The 22,495-nt window shown below is 34.9% G+C and overlaps 1 pseudogene across 1 annotated transcript in view; it reads left to right on the forward strand.

The window, feature by feature from the left end:
- The window catches only part of LOC307057946 (cadherin-related family member 3-like), a 178,530-nt pseudogene that overhangs the window by 146,980 nt on the left and 9,055 nt on the right, over positions 1–22,495 (forward strand). The window contains exon 20 of the transcript in view: positions 12,310–12,439. The product of the transcript in view is annotated as a cadherin-related family member 3-like (transcript). The remainder of the gene's footprint in view (positions 1–12,309; positions 12,440–22,495) is intronic.

The raw sequence follows: 22,495 nt of genomic DNA on the forward strand, positions 1-22,495 counted from the left end.
GAGGCTTGTAAAACTCGTGCATGGAACCCAGTTAAGAAATTCTGACTGAAAACAAGGGCTTATTACTGCTTCTCAATTTGTAAAAAAAAAAAAAAAAAAAAAGCTTCGTAAGCAAAATATATTTCCAGTATTATAAACAAAGAAAACACAAGTCACTAAAATAACTATAGAGAAAATTTTACATAAGATATTCTTTAAGTATGTTAATACTTGGCATACTCCTTTAGACATTAAAATAAGTAAAATAATATCTTGAAGCTTAGAAGGAAAAATAGGAAGAAACCTTTTTATCTTAAATGTATAAAGAAGTCAAAGAAGCTAATAATAAATAAAGCTTAACCTTAAATGAAGTAAAATAAACAGAACTGCTATCAACTGGCCCCTGATTAACCTTTGTCTTTGAACCCATACCTGCCTGTTCAGAGGTCCCTCTTAGGGCAGGTAGAGGAGAAGAAAGAAACTAAGTCATGCTTCATGAAATGAATTAAACTTGTCCAATTTAATTCTAGATTGGCTAAAGAGACAATGATGTAACTGGCTAGACACCATTTCCTGCAAATATAATCCCCAAAGAATTATGAATCAAAATTCCTGAAACTATCTGCATGCAGCAAACTGACTCCATAATAAAAAGCACAGAATTAATATCAATTTTCAAAATATAGAAGATAGTAAAAACCTTAAATCATACTAATTTATAACTATGCTTTTTAACTCTGATTTCAACATAAACAGTACACGGTAAAAGAGTAGAAAGGATGAAGTCTCGATAAGTAACTATGCAGTCTTTTAAAAAAAATTTTTTGTTTTTTATTTTCCAATTCATCCCAGCCACAACCACCCTCACCCCACCACTGTCCCCCTTTGGTGTCCATACATTTATTCTCTACATCTGGATCTCTATGTCTGCCATGCAAACTGGTTCATCTCTACTATTTTTCTAGATTCCACATACAGGCATTACTATGTCAGACTCTGTATGACAGGCTCTAGGTCCATCCACATCTATACAAATGACCCATTTTCGTTCCTTTTTATGGCTGAGTAATATTCCATTATATATATGTACCACATCTTCCTTATTCATTCATCTGTCAATGGGCATTTAGGTTGCTTCCATGACCTGACTATTGTAAATGGTGTTGCAATGAACATTGTGGTGCATGTGTCCTTTTGAATTATGGTTGTCTCTGGGTATATGCCCAGCAGTGGGATTGCTGGGTCAATATGGTAATTCTGTTTTTAGTTTTTTAAGGAACCTCCACACTGTTCTCCATAGTGGCTGTACCAATTTACATTCCTTCCAACAGTGCAAGAAGGTTCCCATTTTTCCACACCATCTCCAGCCTTTGTTGTTTGTAGATTTTCTGATGATCCCCATTCTAACTGGTGTGAGATGATACCTAATTGTAGTTTTGATTTGCATTTCTCCAATAATTAGTGATGTTGGGCAGCTTTTCATGTACCTCTTGGCCATCTGTATGTCTTCTTTGAAGAAATGTCTATTTAGGTCTTTTGCCCATTTTTGGATAGGGCTGCTTGTTTTTTTAATATTGAGCTGCATGAGCTATTTATATATTTTGGAGATTAATCCTTTGTCCGTTGATTAGTTTGCAAATATTTTCTCCCATTCTGAGGGTTGTCTTTTGGTCTTGTTTATGGTTTCCTTTGCTGTGCAAAAGCTTTGAAGTTTCATTAGGTCCCATTTGCTTATTTTTGTTTTTATTTCCATTTCTCTAGGAGGTGGGTCATAAAGGATCTTGCTGTGTTTGATGTCATAGAGTGTTCTCCTTATGTTTTCCTCAAAGAGTTTTATAGTGTCTGGTCTTACATTTAGGTTTCTAATCCATTTTGAGTTTATTTTTGTGTATGTTGTTAGGAAGTATTCTAATTTCATTCTTTTACATGTGGCTGTCTAGTTTCCCAGCACCACTTATTGAAGAGGCTGTCTTTTCCCCATTGTATATTCTTGCCTCCTTTAATCAAAGATAAGGTGACCATAGCGACGTGGGTTTATCTCTGGGCTTTCTATCCTGTTCCACTGATCTATATTTCTGGTTTTGTGCCAGTACCATATTGTCTTGATTACTGTAGCTTTGTAGTATAGTCCGAAGCCCAGGAATCTGATTCCCCCAGCTCCGTTTTTTTTTTTTTTTTCCAAGATTGCTCTGGCGATTTGGGGTGTTTGGTGTCTCCATACAAATTTTAAGATTTTTTTTTTTGTTCTAGTTCTACAAAAAATGCCATTGGTAATTTGATAGGGATTGCATGGAATCTGTAGATTGCTTTGGGTAGTATAGTCATTTTCACAATATTGATTCTTTCCAATCCAAGAACATGGTATATCTCTTCATCTGTTTGTGTCATCTTTGAATTCTTTCATCAATGTCTTATAGCTTTCTGTATACAGGTCTTTTACCTGCTTAGGTAGGTTTATTCCTAAGTATTTTATTATTTTTGCTGCAATGGTGAATGGTATTGTTTCCTTAATTCCTCTTTCTGATCTTTTGTTGTTAGTGTATAGGAATGCAAGAGATTTCTGTGCATTAATTTGGTATCCTGCAAGTTTAACAAATTCATTGATTAGCTCTAGTAGTTTTCTGGTGGCATCTTTAGGATTCTCTATGTATAGTATGATGCTATCTGCAAACAGTGACAGTTTTACTTCTTTTCCAATTTTTATTCCTTTTATTTCTTTTTCCTCTCTGCTTGCCATGGCTAGGACTTCCAAAATTATGTTGAATAATAGTGGCAAGTCTGGACATCCTTGTCTTTTACCTGATCTTAGGGGAATTGCTTTGAGCTTTTCACCATTGAGAATGATGTTTGCTGTGAGTTTGCCGTATATGGTCTTTATTATGTTTAGGTAGGTTCCCTCTATGTACACTTTCTGGAGAGTTTTATCATAAACAGGTGTTGAATTTTGTCAAAAGCTTTGTCTGCATCTATTGAGATGATCATATGGTTTTTATTTTTCAATTTGTAAATATGGTGTATCACATTGATTGATTTGCATATATTGAAGAATCCTTGCATCCCTGGGATAAATCCCACTTGATCATGGTGTATGATCCTTTTAATGTGCTGTTGGATTCTGTTTGCTAGTATTTTCTTGAGGATTTGTGCATTTATATTCATCAGTGATATTGGTCTGTAATTTTCTTTTTTTGTAGTATCTTTGTCTGGTTTTGGTATCAGGGTGATGGTGGCCTCATAGAATGAGTTTGGGAGTTTTCCTTCCTCTGCATTTTTTTGGAAGAGTCTGAGAAGGACGGGTGTTAGCTCTTCTCTAAATGTTTGATAGAATTCACCTGTGAAGCCATCTGGTCCTGGACTTTTGTTTGTTGGAAGCTTTTTTATCACAGTTTCAATTTCAGTGCTTGTGATTTGTCTGTTCATATTTTCTATTTCTTCCTGCTTCAGTCTTGGAAGCTTATACCTTTCTAAGAATTTGTCCATTTCTTCCAGGTTGTCCGTTTTATTGGCATAGAGTTGCCTGTAGTAGTCTTTTAGGATGCTTTGTATTTCTGCAGTGTCTGTTGTAACTTCTGCTTTTTCATTTCTAATTTTATTGATTTGAGTCCTCTCCCTCTTTTTCTTGATGAGTCTGGCTAATGGTTTATCAATTTTGTTTATCTTCTCAAAGAACTAGCTTTTAGTTTTATTGATCTTTGCTATTGTTTTCTTTGTTTCTATTTCATTTATTTCTGCTCTGATCTTTATGATTTCTTTCCTTCTACTAACTTTGGGTTTTGCTTGTTCTTCTTTCTCTAGTTCCTTTAGGTGTAACATTAGATTGTTTATTTGAGTTTTTTCTTGTTTCTTGAGTTAGGCTTGTATAGCTATAAACTTCCCTCTTAGAACTGCTTTTGCTGCATCCCATAGGTTTTGGATCATCGTGTTTTCATTGTCATTTATCTCTAGGTATTTTTTGACTTCCTCTTTGATTTCTTCAGTGATCTCTTGGTTATTTAGTAACATATTGTTTAGCCTCCATGTGTTTGTGTTTTTTACATTTTTTTTCCATGTAATTGATTTCTAATCTCATAGCATTGTGGTCGGAAAAGATGCTTGATATGATTTCAATTTTATTAAATTTAATGAGGCTTGATTTGTGACCCAAGATGTGATCTATCCTGGAGAATGTTCTGAGTGCACTTGAGAAGAAAGTGTAATCTGCTGTTTTCGGATGGAATGTCCTATAAATATCAATTAAATCTATCAGGTCTCTTGTGTCATTTAAAGCTGTGTTTCCTTATTAATTTTCTCTCTGGTTTATCCGTCCATTTGTGTAAGTGAGGTGTTAAAGTCCCCCACTATTTTTGTGTTACTCTCATTTTCCTCTTTATAGCTGTTAGCATTTTCCTTATGTATTGAGGTGTTCCTATATTGGGTCCATATACATTTATAAGTGTTATATCTTCTTCTTGATTTGTTGATCATTACGTAGTGTCATTCCTTTTCTCTTGTAACATTATTTAGTTTAAAGTCTATTTTGTCTGACATGCATATTGCTACTCCAGCTTTCTTTTGATTTCCATTTGCATGGAATATCTTTTTCACTTTCAGTCTGTGTGTGTACCTAGGTCTGAAGTGGGTCTCTTGTAGACAGCATATATACGGGTCTTTTTTTTTTTTGTATCCATTCAGTGAGCCTATGTCCTTTGGTTGGTGCATTTCATCCATTCACATTTAAGGTAATTATCAATATGTATGTTCCTATTACCATTTTCTTAATTGTTTTGGGTTTTTTTTTTTTTAGGTCTTTTTCTTCTCTTTTGTTTCCCACTTACAGAAGTTTCTTTAGCATTTGTTGTAGAGCTGGTTTGGTGGTGCTGAATTCTCTTAGCTTTTGCTTGCCTGTAAAGCTTTTGATTTCTCTGTCGAATCTTAATGAGATCCTTGCCAGGTAGGCTAATCTTGGTTGTTGGTTCTTCCCTTTCATCACTTTAAATATATCAAGCCACTCCCTTCTGGCTTGTAAACTTTCTGCTCAGAAATCAGCTGTTAATTTTATGGGAGTTCCCTTGTATGTTATTTGTTGTTTTTCCCTTGTTGGTTTTAATAATTTTTCTTTGGCTTTAATTTTTGTCAATTTGATTACTATGTGTCTTAGTGTGTTTCTCTTTGGGTTTATCCTGCCTAGATCTCTCTGTGCTTCCTGGACTTGAGGAGGCTATTTCATTTCTCATGTTAGGGAAGTTTTCAACTAAAATATTTTCAAATATTTTCTTGGGTCCTTTCTGTCTCTCTTCTCCTTCTGGGACCCCTATAATTTGAATGTTGGTGCATTTAATGTTATCTCACAGGTCTCTTAGGTTGTCTTCATTTCTTTTCATTCTTTTTACTTTGTTCTGTTCCACAGCAGTGAATTCCACCATTCTGTCTTCCAGGTCACTTATCTGTTCTTCTGCCTTAGTTATTCTGCTATTGGTTCTTTCTAGAGCAGTTTTCATTTCAGTTTTTTTATTATTCATCTCTGTTTGTCTGTTCTTTAATTCTTCTAGGTCTTTGTTAAGCATTTCTTCCATCTTCTCGATCTTTGCCTCCATTCTTTTTCTGAGGTCCTGGATCATCTTCACTATCATTCTGAATTCTTTTTCTGGAGGATTGCCTATCTCCACTTCATTTCATTGTTTTTCTGGGGTTTTATCTTGTTCCTTTATCTGGTAATTAGTCCTCTGCCTTTTCATTTTGTCTGTCTTTCTGAGAATCTGGTTTTCGTTCCACAGACTGCAGGATTGTAGTTCTTCTTGCTCCTCCAGTCTTTCCATCAATCAATTCATCCTGGTAACCCATCCATGTTTCATGATGTGTATCAGTATAATGAAAAGATTTTTAATCCACCAAAGGAGAATTGAAAAAAGGCATTAGATGCATGGAGTGAGAAAGTTAGAATTATTCAGTTTCTTTCACTTAATCTGAATTTTAAAGATTAAACCTAAGGATATTATGGTTGCTTAGAGACATATGCTTAGAGATGAGGTTACATCTTTATAACCTTACATGTTTCTACATGGTTGTGCTCACTGCAAATGCATATTACTTCCCCAAGGCTGATTTTGAGTCATCAAAGACCAATCCTTTACTAGCATATACCTCATAAGATAATTGACTAGCAAAGATGTCTGAAACTTTGTTTTCAGAGATAATTTGAAACAGTGATGTGCTGGAGTTGGCTCATTTAAGTTAATGACAGCCTATTGTTAAATATTGAGAAATTCTGTACTCTGGTTTTAAGTCAGCTTGAAATCAGTCATAGTGGGAATATTAACGGTGAAAAATTGGTAAATGTTATAAACCAGGATCTATCTTTTCTTCCTTTCTCTATTTCTGTTTCCCTCTTCCTCTCTTTCTTTCTTTCTTTCCCTCATTCTTTCTTTCTCTTTCTTCTTCCTTCCTTTCTTTTTTCTTTCTTTCTTTCTTTCTTTCTTTCTTTCTTTCTTTCTTTCTTTCTTTCTTCCTTCCTTCCTTCCTTCCTTCCTCTCTTTCTCTCTCTCTATCTCTCCTTCCCTCGCTTCCTTTCTTTCCTTCTTCCCTTTCCTTCCTTCCTATTTTCTTTATAAGAGTTAGTTTACCAGTACACTACTGGATCTGTTCATCTTATTCCTTAGCAGATTTAGGAAGGTAGAGGAAATTTAAAGTGGGTAGGAAAAGATTTTAGAAGGATTAGGAAATACATATGTATGATAAGCAAAAATTTAGCAACCAAAAAATGAAAAAGCATTTATTTTCTCACCTCTCATTTTAAAGAATAATATAGTATTATAGCTATATTTTTAAATAGGTCAGAGTATCCATGGAAGCCACTGGTACTTTCTGCTGACCCCTAGTCTAGTCTTTACCTTTCATATCCATCAAAATTACAGCAGAAATTAGGGAAATACGGTACTTGCTGTGAGCTGTGTTTTAACAGCCATTCTGCCTTATATGTCTTGGAAGTGGAGCTCATTGTGGTATTTTTATAATCACTCAATGTATCCCATCCCTGAACTAAATTTCTCTTGTTGTTCTTTGTCTTTTTGTAGTATGAAGGAATAATGACACAGTAGTAGTGGTTGATAATTGTCACTGATTGATTAATAAGTAGTAGCATTGTATTAGTTATCTTATAAATATTTATTAATTGGCTGAAAACACAGAAAAAGATGTGTGAAAACATTAGTCCTAAGTGATGGGAGATATGGTTATCAAACCTCTTGAAGGGGATTAGAATATGTCACCCCAAAATAAGCCTCTTTAGCATAAGAATTATTTTAGCCTGATTATTTTTAAGAAATAACAGACACAGGGAAAGCTCTGAAAACAGAACAGAATGTTTTTGTAAGAGACATTCACATCTATAAGAGAAATCTCCATTTGTCTCCCTCTCTGTACCGAGAAGAGGATGACCAAATATCTAGAAACTTGTCAATGGATAAGGCAAGGACCTAACTCTGCATAACAACCTTACCCTTGTTTACTGTGCCTTTCTGGAGAGCTTCCCATAACTGGCTTCCCCACTCCCAACATCTTCTTTTGTCTTTAGCTGGAGATGGTATTTAAGGTGGTGGCTTGGGCCATTTCAGAGAGTTACTCAGTTTTCCTGGGTATCTCCCATGTATACAGGAGGTATACATGTTATTAAACTTCTGTTTGCTTTTCTGTTAACCTATCTTTTATTACAGGGGTGTCTCAGCTAAGAACCTAGAAGGGTAGAGGGAAAATCAGTTTTCCTCCTCTGTACTTCTCATTTGCAGTTCCCACTAAGGAAAAAGAAAAATTTTCATGTTTTTCTTTATAATACTAATATTTCAAAAAGCATTTTTGATAGTGTTTATTAACTTTTATTGTAATTTTTTGGTAATTGGGAAAAAAACAGCATTTCTTCTTAAATTATCAGTGTTTGGCCACTAAAAATTACTTACTTTCTTTTGAATTCTGGTCTATATTTGACTTGAAGTATTGAGGCACAGCATGAGCAGCGACTATTGTATAAACTTGAATCAGAATTTCTTAATGGCAAAATTTTAAAAACTCTTCTTTGATGAGAGTTAAGTGAAATATTTTTAAAGTCAGCAGAAATATATAAATTGTACTTTACTAGGTTACAGCCTTGTACATCTGCTGTGACTCTAGTACCCACTGATGAAAGATTTCATGACAGGGAAGAATATTGTTATTGTCTTTTCTGTAATATATAACAAGTTAAGTTATTAAGGTTATGAATCAAACCAAATTAACTGCACACAGCTGTAAGAAGCTTAGTACATGACCAAATAACAGATGGGAAATTCTTTTGTTTTCACTGGTGATATACCTAATGGTGAGATAAATGTCTGATGACATACATAGTCCAGTGTCCTGTCAATCCTTAATTATGTTTTTCTTCACTCCTCATGTTTGTGACAGAGAGGAATAACTGTTCAACTATAAGACTATCTTCATAGTTTCTGATTAAGGAAGCCCATAAGCAATAAAAAAAGTTTCAACCTATATTTAAAATGTAAATATAAAAAGAGAATATTTTGTACAGTACTATATACATGATCTAAAATGATTTCCAGAAATTTTAGGATACCACAATTAAATCAAATTTTAATATTTTTTCTTATGAGAAAATAGTGCCATTAATATATTAAGAAAACTTCCTACCTAGTCATTAAATTTATTTTTATAAATTTATAGAAATGTCTATCTATATGTAATATTTTCACATGGTTAAACAAAAAACGTTATATGATTTAATCAAATGCAAAGTTTCAGCTACTTCTCTCCATATTACAAAGGAGAAAACTGAGATTTCTGGTGTTTAAATAACTTTCCCAAAAATCCAAGACCTAGTAAGTGGAAGACTGGCAGAAATATAGAGAAATGGTTGAGATTTGAGCAATCTTCTGACCAGTGTGATGAGTCAGAGAAAAGCATGAAATGCAGTGAAGAGACTGGCAGAGGTCATATCATGGAAAGACTTATAAGTCACAGTAAGCATTTAGATTTATTTCCAGTTAATCAAATGACAAGTCATTATGACAAGTGCTTAAAAGGAAGAGTAAACAAATGTATGGTAAAACAGACAATGCCACAAATTCTGGCTTGGAGAATATGCAGAGTTCCAAGGAGAAATATCTGAAATTTATATAGGCCTTTATGGGCAGAACGAGAAGCAAAGATATTTGGAATTGGTAGAAATTGAGGAATACAGGTTGTGAGAGTATAGCGCCTGCTCCTGAAAGAAGTACCAAGTATGTCTAGAATATGTGAGGAGGGTTGGCCAGAAGTAAGCTCAGAAAGTTAGATGTTAAGTAGATTGATATAGGTCCAGAGTCAATGCTATGGATTTTGGACTTTGTTTTATAGACAACAGAAAGCCAATTTAGATTTCTAAGAAGTGCAAGTAAATAGTTTCAGGATTAAAACTATACCAGTAGCATAAAGGACAGAAGGGGAAAGAGGAGAAGATAGGGACAGCAAGACCAGTTAAGTTGCTATCGCAAAAGTAAAGCTGGGGCTTCCCTGGTGGCGCAGTGGTTGAGAGTCCACCTGCCGATGCAGGGGACACCGGTTCGTGCTCCGGTCTGGGAAGATCCCACATGCCGCGGAGTGGCTGGGCCCGTGAGCCATGGCCGCTGAGCCTGCACGTCCGGAGCCTGTGCTCCGTAATGGGAGAGGCCACAACAGTGAGAGGCCCGCGTACCGCCAAAAAAAAAAAAGTAAAGCTGGAGTGAATGTCCTTGTCCTCATGATTATTAGTGCTGGAGACTCCAAAAAGTTAAAAAAAAATTAAAACAGAACGTGATAATGTAGTAAGCTATGGAAGCCTAGCTGTATCAAATTTTAAGCCCCAAACTCGTTTCTTTTGTTTGTTTGTTTGTTTTGAATCACCAATAACAGAATATATACAATATAATCACCAATTAACAGAATATATAATTGAGAGAGCCAAGTCTTCACATAATACGTATTTAAATATTTACTGTGTGTAAAAGGACTACTAAAGGGATTAGAATAGCTATATGTATTGTACAAAGGATGTGGCAAGGATCAAAAGAAACAAGAGACGTGAAAGATCTTTTAGTAAACATGTTATATAAATACAATCAATTAATAGTATATTTAATCCCTATAAAAAGATTTTGTCATTTTTACATAATCCCTGAAAAGGAGTAATAACCCAGCTTGTCTTATACTTTAAATTTTTTTTAAATGCCACTTTATTTTTTTATAAAAACTTCATCTTTGATGTGCATGCATGAGAGAGGGAGGGGAAAAAAACAGAATAAAGAAATTGGGAAATCCACCCTTGTTAGTCAGGCAAACTAAGTACAGGAAGTAAAGATGATTCTTTCATCTAACCTCTAAGATTTTTCAAATACCTTTAACTGGATCTATACTGCTGAATTTTCCTGGGGGAGAAAAAAATCTGTAATTACTTTTATATCATACAGGAATTGAATTTTTTCTCAAAACTCTCACAATGTTCTCATTTTCTTGGGAGGTAGCACTGTCTACTAGAAAGAACATGGTCTTTAGAGACATACAAATCTAGACAAGAACACCGGTTCTTCCACTTATTTACTGTGGAACTTTAGGTACCATACAAAACCTTCAAGGGCCTCAATTTTCCTTTGTAAATTGGAAACAGCAAACACCTTTCTTTCAGGATTGGCATTAGGGGAAACTGAAATAATATTGCTAAAAGGCCATCAATCATGGCATAGAGTGGCTATTAAATAAATGCTAGTCCTACCCTTTTCAGGTTTAAGGTTTTCTATTTCCTTTGTATGGCAATTCTGATGCACACTAATTGGGATATAGTAAGTGTTCAATAAATATTTTTGAGGGAGAGAGAGAGAGAGAAAGAAAGAAAGAAAAAGAAAGAAAGAAAGGAAGGAAGGAAGGAGGGAGGGAGGGATGGAGAAAGGGAAGAAAAGGAGAAAGAGAAAGAAAGAAAGGGAGGGAAGGAAGGAAGGGAGAAAGGGAGAAAGAGAAAGAAAGAAAGAAAGGGAAAGAGAGGGAGAGAGGGAGGGTGGGAGGGATGGAGAAAGAAAGAATAAGAAAGCAAGCTAGCTAACTTAACAGGTTTATGCTTCGGATCTCTTTTTTATATTGGCATTCTTCCCTAATGTGTTTGGTAGGAATACATTATCTTAATGAGCTGAAAATAGAGGTAGGTAATTAAGACATAGCCAACTTAAATTTTTGGTCTGTTTATAACTTGGAAATACCGTATATTATTTATTGGGAAAACTGGCCACAGTATTTCAACTGACACTACTAAAACCAAGTAGTTTCTTGATACTTCTTTGTCCAGACATGCCCAGATTGTTGCAGTATAAAATAGAATGTTTAATCATATAATACCTAATCTCAACAACTACCAACATTCAACAAAATAAACAGGATTCCTCTCCCTGACATATATAAGTAGTGCTATTTCTGTTACCATCTCTGTTGATGGATCCTTGTTTTCTCCCTTTTTAATTTCTGTGAAATCAGCCCCCTGACTTATGTTGCCTTACAAAATGGCATGCCTAATGCCTATGTTCATAAAATTTATCCTATCCTATGCTGCCATCTGCTGGGAATATTATGAGCTTAGTCAGGGAAATTAAATTTAAATTGATATCAAACTTTATATTACTAGCTTGTTAAATGGTAACATTTCATGGGAATTTATCTGAGAAAAAAATCTTTTTTTGTGCTTTTATGATAGGGAACAAGAAAAGGCAATAACTTACTTTTTAAGGTTGTTAGGTACATAATACTTTACCCTGTAAATAACTTGCTGATTCACTCAATCTGTCATTTAGCCAAAATTCATTAGTATCTTCTCTGTGCCAGGAATTCTGTAGAATCCATGTTGATATAGATATAGCAAGTAATGTCCTCGTGTAATAGGAATTTATTTCCCAGTAGAAGAGTCATGATTAAAGGAAATAAATGTAGTAAATTATTCTAGATATTACAGTAGATAAATGAACAAGGCAGAGTAATTACTACCCAGAAGTCAGGCTTGTAAAAGCAATGATGGAGGATTCACCAGGAGTTCTCCATGACAGGAAAAAGAATTCTAGCCAGAGGCAATATTATGAACAAAGACATGTGCTTTAAAGAAAGACATTTGGTTTTTTGCTGGTAGAAATAGGTGTTAGTTTATTACGCCTTGCAATTTGCTGTGTTTGTGTTTTTCATTTTTCAAGTAAGTATCAGCATATTTTAGTAATACAAAAACAGTAAAATGTGCAAAATGCTCTATTCAGTGTATATTGTTCTTCATTTTTGTGTACTACACTGCTATTAATACTTAATATTGACTATATTTCTCAGATTACTACTTCTGTCAATAAATATTTCATATTACTGGAGCCCCTGATAACTGGATACCTGCAGTGTCAACTCTAACGGTAGTTCTCTTTGTGACGTGTCTCTATGCTATTGCATGGTGCCTCTTCAAAGAGTAAGATTTGGATGACTGCTTCTATTTGAATCTGTTCACTGCTCATAAAGTCTATCAAGAATTCCTTAAAGAGGTCATGGTGAAAGTCATGGAGGGAAGAGATTGGGAAAAATATATTGAGCACCTATTACTTTTATGCATTACATATGTTATCCTTGCTGATAATCACAACAAAGCTGAGAGATATATAATAGCATCACTGTTTTAGACTTGGATACAACACATTAACCAAGATCTTCTGGTTCCAAAAATAATGCTCTTTTCCTTAAGCCATCAATCAAATGATTCAAGCTAAAAACCGTAAACTAAGAAAGGTAATAAGCGGGTTTAAAAGTGTTCTGCTTCCATTTTCCTCTATATAACAGATTTCTGATCTGAATTCCTGTATCATATAAAGGGATGTGTAGATGTGCTACCACCAAAAGGAGCATGACCAAATTATATTGCTACAACATAGCATCTTTTTAAAATAGAAACATCTTCCCAAGTATTCCAATGCCATCTACTATATTCATCGTTTTTTTTTTTTTTTTCTCACTGCAGGAATGGCAGAGCAATCTGAAATATCTTTAGCATCTAAGGAGCTTATATTTTCTTATGGAAAGTTTATTAAAATGGTTAAGGATATCATTTTCACTTTCATATACAAGAGAAATACTGTAAATTTGTTTAGATTACATTGTGTGTGTGTGCATGCGTGCAGAGCGTTAACTGAGAAGCTCAATGCTGTTTGATTAATATCAAAGCAGATAATTTATTTTGGTACCCTGATAATTTTGATTAAAAAATAGGCACTCAGGGGCTTCCCTGGTGGCGCAGTGGTTGAGAGTCCGCCTGCCGATGCAGGGGACACGGGTTCATGCCCCGGTCTGGGAAGATCCCACATGCCGCGGAGCGACTGGGCCCGTGAGCCATGGCCACTGAGCCTGCGCGTCCGGAGCCTGTGCTCCGCAATGGGAGAGGCCACAAGAGTGAGGCCCGCGTACCGCAAAAAAAAATAGGCACTCAGTTTCTTTTCAAAATTTCTCTGTTTGTTTGCTGTTCCTTTATCTATAGTATTTCTGCCTGCTCAAGATTCTTTCCTCACTGTCACAAACATCAGCAGTTCCAACCAAGTCTCACTATCAACGAGCCCAGGCAGGTACCAAGGTAAAAGCCAACTTGATGCTTTAAAGAAAGAAATTTTAGGCTTTAAGATTTGTGTCCTTTATGCTCCATTAAATTTCAAGTTTAGGCCATAAATTGTTGATTGGCATTTAAAAAGGTTTAATTTCACCTATACATTTTTTATCAAGTATTTTTTAAAGTAGCTGTATATTCATTCAATGGTATTTGTTGACTACCTAATACTATTGCAGGCGTGAGGACACAGCAGAAAGGAAAATCAGATTTACGGATGAACGCTAAGATCTACTACCGGTATTCTATTGCCAATTATATATATATATATATATAATTAATGTTATAACATTATAACAATTTTCAAGTGAACTTGTTTATTTAATGATGGGGAGGCATAAATGCCACAGGAATAAGAACAAATACACTATTTTCAAGAATGTAAGATGAAATGTATAAATTTTTGTCTTAGAACAGCATCAAGATCCATTATCTCTCTCTAGAATAAGAGATGCTATCTGAAACTATTATTAAAAATAAAACTTTTATTAATCTGCACTTAAGAACATAAACGATTATGATTTATTACACATGGGAGGCTATGAAGGGCCAATTGAAGTCATTTAAATACAAAATTATTCAGTGTTTGATTACCTACTTATTTATAAAAGTAAACTAGGATCATTTATACTTATACATATAAGCACTAAAATATGTATTTTTGTATTAAAGATAAAAACAAATATTTCCATTGTATCTTTAATGTTTTTTATAGGCATGGAAACTTATAGAATAATGACCCAAAGCCAAACTTGCTGCCTGGAAATCATCAGGTAAGGGCAAAGAGAAATACCATGTCATAGATATTACATTAGTTAACCTTTCATTTTTTCATAATGTCCAGACAACAAAAAGTACTTGCAAATAAATTACAGTGAATGATAGATCATAAAGAGAAATGAAAAAAAATATGGAAATGGATATTGAAGGAGAAAAGAGCTAACATTCAATTTAAAGTAATTGACATTCTTGATATCAGTGATAAGGAAAATAATATTCTAAGGTTGATATATCTGTGGAAGTATAAATTGATTGTGTGTATTGGTGAGGCGGCATTCAAATTTCTATTGCCCTTTCTTTGTTTCTTTTTTGATGTCTCTCCCCGCCAAAAGGTTAAATTAGGTTCCACAGATAATCTAGGGGAGGTATGGCAAATGATACCTTATACCACTCAGGTATTCAAGCAAATATATACCATAGGACAAACTGTTTTATAGTGGTTCTTCCATTACAATATTCATTTAGCATATATTTTATTCCAAATTGGAGGTAAAACACTGAAAGTAAAGAACAAGGTTTTCCCAAATTACAGAACTAATTTTTATGTAACACTATATTTGGCTCAATGACTTTGGATAATTAAGATATTTTCCAGTTAATACCAAAACAATTTCCACTTAAATTAGTTTAATAAATGAGATTTATTCAACAGGCCTTTATGCAATGCTTAACTGTGGAGTTCACCTGCATATTACTTGGAAGAATTTAAAGAAGTATAAAGTATGGTCTTCACTCACCAAGAACCTATTCCATCTGGGAAAAAATATAAGTAAAATGTAGGGAATAATGTATGGCAGTTTATTAATTCCTGCCAACATGCACAGTGCATACAATAAGCTTCATAGATATTCAGAGAATAGTGAGGTCTTTGTGAGCTAGACCAGTCAGAGGAAACTTTGTAGAAGAATTAACCCCTGGATTCACATGGGTTAATACCAGTATCATTTCATAGATGGAGAACAGTGGGGAGGAGGTTGCACAGTCTTGACACTAAGTATGGTGTTACAAACTCCAAGTCTTTTCACAAGCTTTCTTTCCAACTGAACCAGCGTTCCCTTCTTTGCCTTTCTGATACTTTGGAACTAGACTCAGATATCCTCACTGCCACCCTCTTCATCACACTATGTAGTAAAAGACGCATCTGTAGAAACTTACTTATACTTCATCATAGCATTTATGATACTGTATTAAAATATATGTGTGCTAGTCTCTTCCACCATGGTATTCCTTTCACCTTCTTGAATGAATTGATTTTTTTTTTTTTACCTTGAAGAACACTGCTGTGGATGTTGTTTTTGCAAACACACTCTAATATTTCAGAACCCAGAGATGAAGTGACTTGCCCCCTCATTTGTTTCTTTTCCAGCATATGTCTCTTTTCTCCTTCATAAATTTCTGCTCTTTGAGGTGTATATCACCATACTTTTTTTTTTTTTTTTTTTTTTTTGCTGTACATGGGCCTCTCACTGCTCTGGCCTCTCCCGTTGCGGAGCACAGACTCTGGACGCGCAGTCTCAGCGGCCATGGCTCATGGGCCCAGCCGCTCCGCAGCATGTGGGATCTTCCCAGACCGGGGCACGAACCCGTATCCCCTGCATCGGCAGGCAGACTCTCAACCACTGGGCCACCAGGGAAGCCCTATATCACCATATTTTAACAGGCATTAACTGTTGTTATTGTTATCCTCAAATTAATCAATGATTTGATTGGGTTTATTTCCAGCACTTTTCCTGTCATATTTCATGGCATATTGAACCTCCAAAATGATCCACCAATGTCATGGCTGATTCAGTTCTTTTAACTTCTCTGCCCCTACTCTTTGTCCTTCTCATTCCAGATACCCACTCTCATGGTTACCTTTAGGACTTTGTCATCATCAATAACTGTAACACTTTAGAAAATCTAGCTGACAAATATCCCGCTCTGATCTTTACCCAACTTAATCCAAAATATTTAGGTATTTCTCTATTTATCCAAAATCCTTCATGCTGATGGCCTTACTACTTTCTCTTTATCTATTACTACTCTCCGGTGTTACTTTGCTTCTTATCTGGCTTGGATCTATTGTCCAGTATTATTGTTCTATTTATAAACACTTAATGTTTGCTGGCCTCCTTCAAACTCACTTAGGGAAAAAAAACTTCAACCCTGATTAAATCCAATTTTTACCTGCTCTGTAACTGTACCTAAGCAGCAGTATGTTCATGTTAAAAATAATACAACTCACCCTAAAGGGCAGTTGTTCTCTAACTTTCAATTGAAACACCTCCTACCTACAAAGTCTCCTGTGATTTCTCTAAGACTAATGTTAAGGAGTCAGTAGAAGGCGACAGGCTAGGCTCTTTCTAGCTGCACTGGAGACAGTGTAATAGTGGCCAGTGTCTTGGATACACCTGAGTAAAGCTTTAATATCAACAAGCAAATTGCTATGCAACTATGAGGAAGTATTCAGCATAAGTATTTACTTAATACATGAATAATAGGAGTAAACAAGACAATCATTTTAATCAGTTGTCAGGTTTCTTATTGAATAAATGACCCCAGTATAGTGGGTTTGTGAATTACAAAGTAGTAATTTTATTAGGAATTATAAGGTCACTGGTAATGTCAACATCTATATATAGGAATACAAATTTAGCACCGAATAATAATTGTAAATTATTTTCTTCCAGTCATCAATAGTTTATGATGGATGTGCAATTGATCCTGGTAAGAAGCAGAATACAGTATCAATGTTCCTATGTTTAAAAAGTGTTCTAAAAGCATGGAAAAGATTTCACAATACTGAGGAGAAGGATTATGGAGTGATTAACTATTGAACTGTCAAGTTTTAATTATGCAAACTATGCTTAAATTAAGGGAATTATAAATACTTATTTTTGCTTAAAAGTCCAAGTACATTATAGTAATAAATTGTTCTACTATTCAAATGTTCATTAATTTTTCTTAATTACAATGATTCATGAATTCTTGAGATACTTTTTCTTGAAACTTGCATTCTAAAAATTCACAAACCCCATACAAAGTCTATTTAAATGCCTTCTGTTATCCCCCATTAATCTCCATTACTACCTGAATAGCTTTAATTAATCATGTTTTGCTTGCCACGGCAGTAGTCTCCTAACTGGCTTCACAGTTTCTCTCCTACATTTCCTTCAAATCTTCAAATACTGCCTCCATTTCTACTATATAATGACATAAAATATTTATGGACAACATTGTGTGAGCATGTACTAAGTGCCAGGCCAGGTGTGCAATATTAACCTATAAGGTTAACCTATAAGGGAACAGAGACTTGGGGCCAATTTCATGTTGCCAGAATTCCAAATTCTTAGCTAATGAAAACAATCATGTTCTTCACTCTCCCTAAAGATGTACCTTCCCAGATATATACCATTAATTCTGGGACTATAACACCACTTGTAGCTCACTAAGTCTGTCATCCCTTGTTCTTTTGCATAGGACTTGATTGCATATGTTCTGTTTATACTACCTTTCTGTTTTATGCCTTTTCTGACCCCCTTCACCCTTCTTCAACAACTAACTCCTAGTTGCAAAGCAAGATAAATCAGACATCACATTCCCTGGATAACCTTCCTTGAATGGGTATGCCTCCATTTACTCCTAAAACACCTATCACCATATATAATACCATTGATCTCTCTCTTTGTCTTTCTTACTGTAAACTTCTTGGAAGACAGCTGGAAATATTAATTCAGTGTTTATCTCCAGTGCCCATCAAATACTAGGCACTCAAATCATGTTTGCTAAACGGGAGATTTAGTGCTGGTAACCTTTCCGAAGGTAAATATCATGTAATGACTTAATGGACATGAGTAACCAGGTGTAAACTGTTCCTTCCAGAGATTTTCTAACAGAAGTGAAGAAAGATATGGGATAGTAGAGCAACATAAATAACTTCAAGCAATAGTTACAAAATATTTTCATTCTAGAATAGGGTAGAGTTGTGCATATCTTTAACTCTCTCATATGTGTGTGTTGTGTGTGTTTATGATGATAAGTTAAAGGGAAAATTTTACTAGAATCACAGATGAAGTAAACAACAGATAATGTTTGGTTCAGGTATTAAAGACACAGAAGGAAGGATATAGGTTAGGGAATAAAAGGTAAGTTAGAGTCACAGCATCATTTAATTTCCATATAATCTTGGGGAAACCACTTGGTCTATCTGAACCTGAGCTTCCTCACTTGTAAATAAGAAGAATATTCTTATTTTAAAAATGCTGATGTCTGTGTCCAACTCACAGAAGTTCTCCTTGACTAGGACTGAAGTGTGTTAAAAGCCAAATGCCCCTCAGGGGATTATAATGTGCAGCCAGGATTAAGAAGCACTGCTCTATGCAGAGGGATTGACACTTAATATCTTTCTTGCTCAAGTGCTGATTATTGGCTTATGATTGGAGAAGGTGGACCCCATCAGAGGGTACAAGTGAGCAGAACTCTAAAAGGTGAAAGAAAGTAAAAGAAGTGAAGCAGCATCTAATACTAAGGATGAGAGTTACAGAATCAGTAGTAAGAATAAGTTGTTTGTTCCTTCAATGCTAACTATATTTGAAGAGAGACATCAAAAAGTTTATGTGTAGGTGGAGAGAAGTATTACATTGGCTGAGTTTGGAATAAACTATAAGTAAAACAAAAAATGAAACAATGAAGCATATCTACTACTTATATATCAGTCATTGCATACTTTGAATATGACATGCCTAATTAAAAGTATCATATTAATTTTAAATTTTATATGCTATCAAACAAATCTAGATAGGCATCATGTATGCCACAGAAAATCTGTCAAAATAACAATTTCATGTGTCCATTAAAAATTCATTAAGTGTACTCAGCAGCAATTTTTCCAAGTTTTCCTAATTGTAAGAATTATCTACGATGCTTATCAACAAGTAGAATTCTGGGCCCCACCTGGCCTAAATAAATATCTTCAGGAGAGGGGACTTGGAAGTGTATATTTCTCTTTTTTGTTGTTGGTTTTTGCGGTACGCGGGCCTCTCACTGTTGTGGCCTCTCCCACCGCGGAGCACAAGCTCCGGACGTGCAGGCTCAGCGGCCATGGCTCACGGGCCCAGCCGCTCCGCGACATGTGGGATCTTCCTGGACCGGGTCACGAACCCGTGTCCCCTGCATCGGCAGGCGGACTCTCAACCACTGCGCCACCAGGGAAGCCCGTAAGTGTATATTTCTAACAATTATCTTGAATTATTGTAATGAATGGAATAGTTGGGAAATACCAATCAGAATTATTGCCTAATTTCTTGATGAATGTACCACATTAATTATATAATAACTAATATAACACATTATGTCCTCATAAGAGCACAAAAGCTAACTTTAAACTCAGTTTAAGAAAGTAAACAACACGGTTTTCTTTGAAGTTCCTAAGTAATATATGACCATGATAAAATTAATATAGTACCTAAGAACTTATAATGAAAAGAAACCATCTTCTACCTAGTCCCATGGCACCCCCTCCACCAATCAGTCTCCAGTGGTAACCATAATTTGATTCTAATAACTCAATTCTAAAACTTAATAAGTTATAAGCCATGCTATATTGTTACTATATCAGTACCCTCAGTGAAAAGCCAAATAATATACAACGGTGTCATTTTATTTGATACATTATTATTCTCCAAACCTTTTTCATTATGCAATCCTATAAGAAAATAAATTTTGAGCAACAACCTCAATAAATGTTTTTGTTTTTTATATGTTATACATGGATGTCTGTGTGTGAAGTACTGTACTATTATGTGCAACAAAAGCATAGAAAAACATAATTTTTAAAATAAGAAAAGAAACTCCCAATATACTTTCTGCAGTCATTGGATTGTCTTGTGCACTCCCTGTCATGTGTGCCCCCAGTCTTGGAGGCCATTGCTCTACAGACCTTTTGTTACATGAAGGAGGCCATTTTTATCATCAAAGTCAAATAATTCTTTTTCCTACTTTCTATCCATTTCTGTAATTAAGGCGTGCTTCATACTTGAAACATGACTTAATGAAATAGCTTTTGGGGTTTCCAGGGATTCTACTTGACTTTTATTTTCTTACTGACCAAAAATATAACATGCTTTACTAATTGCTCAAATTAATTTTATTTCTAGCTGTGCCTGTTATATAGAATCCAACCCCAACACAACTTTTTTCCTCCCAAAGATTTCCTTTTCAGAGCTCTCCAAATATCCCCCTGTGTAATCTGGAACAATTGTTACAATATTCTTGTTTCCATCATGATACTTTCCTTCGCTGTAATTAGACCTGAAATAATGTTCTCTTATTAAAGACCAATGGTTATTTCACATATGTTTGTAAGTGTGTGTGTGTGTGTGTGTGTGTGTGTGTGTGTGTGTATGGTTTAGTACTGTGAATGTTTTAGTACAGTTTCTGCATAGTTTTTTCCTAGCCAGTATGGTAGAGTGATTGCTCTCATCCAGTGGGGCCCAATTCACCACACAGTGCTTTCTTTAGTTAGACAACAATTCATTCATCTGTGGATTTGTTCACCATGGCCTCTCTTTCACTGTTCCATGTCTTTGTGAACAGTTGTGACTTTTATGTAGGAAAAAAAATAATGAACGTGAAAGAGTATGTTAAGTATACCAAGTTTGCTATTAAAATGTATCATTTTATGACCATTTCAAGAGGAAGGGAAAAGAGTGATTCCCAATGTTAAATGCCAGGGTACATTCTACAAAGAAACTGAGCCACCCCAAACCCCATACAATGTTCATTCAATGAATGCCACAATTCTTGGACAGCATCTCCCATATTAAATGTTAAATTCACTGCTTTCTCAATCTTAGTCTCATTATTTCTTTATTACCCTCCCTGCCCATTCTGTTGCTTAATTCATTTCTTCATTAAGGGTATATTTGAGCTAAACCTTTCAAGTCTTGCAGGTGAGTAGCTACATATGACAATACGTACACAAGAGGAGAGAACTTCCCTTCTACCATCAATTGAAAAAAAATTCTAGATTACTGATTTATGTACCAGGATATTCCTAAACTCATTTAATGTTTAATTCCAACCTAGGAGGGAGGTGCTTTATTTACTAGTCCCATTCTACATATAAAGAAATGAGGCAGAATAAGGTCAAGTAACTTGTATAATGTTATATGCATGGTAAATGGTGGAAACAGGATTAAAATCCCAGTGGTCAGTTCCAGAGCCTACAATCCCAATCTCTCCAAGATGATATTCAATGAATGAGTGAATGGGGATTAGAATACTTTAGAGGATTCACAATATTGTTTGGGTGTGCATATGTGTACACCTACTATGTGTTTGCACCATCTTAAAGATTTCACTTCTTTCATTGAGAAATTTCTTCAGAGTCTTGGGAGATGGAGTCAACAGATGTTACTGGCAGTTGAGAGAAGAATTCCTCAAAAAGATAAGCTAAGCATTCAAGAATATAGAGTGACTCTGTCAGGTTTATTAGAAGAGAGTCAGGGAAATTCATTAGTCGAGTGGGGTGAGAAGCAGTTTTCAGTATATATATTAATCCAAACCCCTACCTCTTCTCCTTATTCATAAGTTATAAAGAGCTTGAGATATAGTTAATTATTGGTGAACCAGGTGTCAACTATACACAGCTGCTGGAACAATGATTAATTACAAAAGTTATATCCTCAAAATATTAGCTTTATAAAATATTTACATATCTATTACCTTTTATTGGTCAAATTTACATTTCCAATTTTTAGCAGTCACTCAACTTTTTATAAATATTTTAACAAAGTATTTTTTTTCCTTCTTTTCAGTGGCAGGAATGCAATATCTATTCAACAGACAGACAGGTGAAGTCAAGATGTTGAACAATTAAAAAAGAAAGTGATTCCAGTGGAAGGCATTTGACTTTCACCAGCATAAAGGTCACCATATCGTCATGTCACCTGCTATATCTGAAAAGGTCTTCTGAAAATACAGCTTTAACAGTAACACATTATCTATTTTTCAACATAACTGTCATATTTTCATAGATCTGATATTCACTGCTGCAATTTTTCTAAAGTTTATATGCTATAGATATGTGATTATTTTAGCTAAAAACTTTATAAT

This window comes from Hyperoodon ampullatus (genome assembly GCF_949752795.1).
Source record: "Hyperoodon ampullatus genome assembly, chromosome: 9".
NCBI classification, from domain to species: Eukaryota; Metazoa; Chordata; class Mammalia; order Artiodactyla; family Ziphiidae; genus Hyperoodon; species Hyperoodon ampullatus.